At 35.4% G+C, this 2,989-nt stretch overlaps 1 pseudogene; it reads right to left on the bottom strand.

Moving 5' to 3' along the window:
* Nucleotides 1-1,813: 1,813 nt before the first annotated feature.
* LOC129685237 (U2 spliceosomal RNA) lies at nt 1,814-1,921 on the bottom strand (annotated as a pseudogene).
* Between the last annotated feature and the right edge of the window lie 1,068 nt (nt 1,922-2,989).

A 2,989-nucleotide genomic window follows, 5' to 3' on the forward strand; every position in this document is an offset into this window, starting at 1 on the left:
TGTTCTGATGACAGTATCCTTTGTTTTACAGAAGTTTTTCAGTTTCATGAGGTCCCATTTATTGATTGTTGATCTTAGAGCCTGTGCTGTTGGTGTTCTGTTCAGGAAGTTGTCTCCTGTTCAAATGAGTCTAGGCTTTTCACCACTTTTTTTTTTTCCTAACTGATTTAGTGTATCTGGTTTTATGTGGGGTCTTTGATCCACTTGGACTTTAGTTTTGTGCAGGGTGATAAATATGGATCTATTTGCATTTTCTACTTATAGACATCCATTAGACCAACATCATTTGTTGAAGGTGCTGTCTTTTTTTCCATTGAATGGTTTTGGTTTCTTTGTCAAAAATCAAGTATCCATGTGTGTGTGTGTGCGTTTATTTCTGGGCCTTCTATTCATTTTGATTGATCCAACATTCTGTTTCTCTGCCAGTACCATGAGGTTTTAATTACTATTGCTCTGTAGTACAGCTAGAGTTCAGGAACAGTGATACCTCCAGATGATCTGTTGTACCAGATCCTTTTGGCAAGTCAGTGTTTTTTTGATTTTCCATATGAAGTTGAGAATTATTCTTTCAAGGTCTGTAAGAATTGTGCTGGTATTTTGATCAGATTTGCTTTGAAACTGTAGATTGCTTTTGGCAAGACGGCCATTTTCACTATGTTAAGTCTGCTGATCCATGATCACAGGAAATCCTTCCATCTTCTGATATCTTCTTCTATTTCTTTCTTCAGAGACTTGAAAGTTTTTTTTTTTTTAAATAGATCTTTCACTTGCTTGGTTAGAATCACACCAATTTACTTTATGTTATCAGTGGCTATTGTGAAGGTGTTGTTTCCCTAATTTCTTTCTCAGCCCTTTTATCTTTGTTATACAGGAAGGCTTTTGAATTTTTTTAATTTTTTTAATTTTTTTGAATTTTTTTTTGTGTCCAGCCACTTTGCTGAAGGTGCTTATCAGTTGAAGGTATTCTCTGGTTGAATTTTTGGAGTTGCTCATGTATACTATCATATCATCTGCAAATAGTGATACTTTTGACTTCTTCCTTTCTGATTTGTATTCTCTTGATATCTTAGTTGTCTTAGTGCTCTAGCTAGGATTTCAAGTACTATGTTGAAAAGATATGGAGAATGTGGGCAGCCTTTTCTTGTCCCTGATTTCAGTGGAATTATTTTAAGTTTCTCTCTATTTAGTTTAATGTTGGCTATAGGTTTGCTGTATATTGTCTTTATTATGTTTAGGTTTGTGCCTTGTATCCCTGATCTCTCCAACTATGAGCATTTCTTTAAGTGTTTCTCTGCCATTCGATATTCTTCTGTTGAGAATTGCCTGTTTAGCTCTGTAACTCTTTTTTTTTAAATTGGATTGCCTAGTTTGTTGGTGTTTAAATTCTTCAGTTATTCATATATTCTGGATATTTGCCCTCTTTGGTGTAACCCTACCAAAACAAATGAAAGACCTATATGAAAAGAACTTCAAGCCTCTGAAGAAAGAAATTGAAGGTGTCAGAATTTGCAAAGATATGTCGTGCTCGTGGATCGGTAAGCTTAGCAAAGTGAACATGGCTATTCTATCAAAAGCAATCTACATATTGAATGGAATTTCCATCAAAATAACAACACAATTTTTTTACAGACATTGAAAGAACAATTCTCAATTTCATGTGGAAAAACAAACAAACAAAAACCCCAGAATTGTTAAATCAATCCTGTACAATAAAAGATGTTCTGGATGTGTCTCCATCCCAGATCTTAAGCTGTACTATAGAGCAACAGTAATAAAAATAGCATGGTACTGGCATAGAAACAAAGGTGGATCAATGGAATCTAATAGAAGACCCAGAAATCAACCCACACACCTATGGAAACTTATTTTTGACAAAGAACAGATACTACACTTGATCTTAGCCAAAAGGCTGAGAAGCTAAAACCATATAAAGAAAAAAAAAAGATAGCATCTTCAATAAATGGTGCTAGTGTAACTGGATATCTACGTGTAGAAAAATGCAGATAGACCATATTTATCACCGTGTACATATTTAAAGTCCAAGTCGATCAATGACCTTAACATAAAACCAGACTCACTAAATCTGTTAGAAGAAAAATTGGAGAAGAGCCATGACCTCATTGGCACAGGAGATAACTTCCTGAACAGAACACCACCAGCACAGGCTTTAAGATCAACAATCAATAAATGGGACCTCATGAAACTGAAAAGCTTCTGTAAAGCAAAGGACACTGTCCTCAGAACAAAATGACAGCCTATAGACTGGGAAAATATTAGTATTCTTGAAAGCAAAATATTACAAACTCATATAGAGATCCATCCCCTTTTTCCTCCCAAATGCTAGAATTAAAGACAAATATCACCAAACTCCATGACCAAGGCAATTCTTATAAAAGAAACATTTAATTGGGGGCTTACTTAGAGTTTCGGAGGGCTAGTTCATTATCATCATGGTGGGAAGCAAAGAGACATGGTATTGGAGCAGTAGCTGAGAGCTTTAAATCCTGGTCCTCAGGCCGCAGACAGGAAGGAAGCAACACTGAGTTTGGTGTGGCTTTGGAAGCCCAAATTAAGTGACACACTCCAACAATGCCACACCTTCTCCAACAATGCAACACCTTAAAGCCTTCTAAATCTTCACGAACTGTTTCACGCTCTGGTGACCAAGCATTTAATTATATGAACCTATGTGGGCCAATTACGTTCAAACCATCATAATATTAATTCATAACACATTCAATTTTGTTCATTGTACAAGTTACAGTGTTTTATTATGGCTTTTTAATGTAAGTACACAATGTACTTTGCTTTAAAAAAACTCATATTTAGAAATACACATGGTGCAAATATACCACAATTATTAAAAACAAGGCAATCACGAAATTTGCAGGCAAATGGATGGAATTAGAAAAGATCATCCTGAGAGAGGTAACCCAGAAGCAGAAAGACACACAGTGTATATACTCACTCATAAGTGGATATTAGACAT

This window comes from Psammomys obesus, unplaced genomic scaffold (genome assembly GCF_907164565.1).
Source record: "Psammomys obesus unplaced genomic scaffold, mPsaObe1.curated_primary_1811, whole genome shotgun sequence".
Lineage (NCBI taxonomy): Eukaryota > Metazoa > Chordata > Mammalia > Rodentia > Muridae > Psammomys > Psammomys obesus.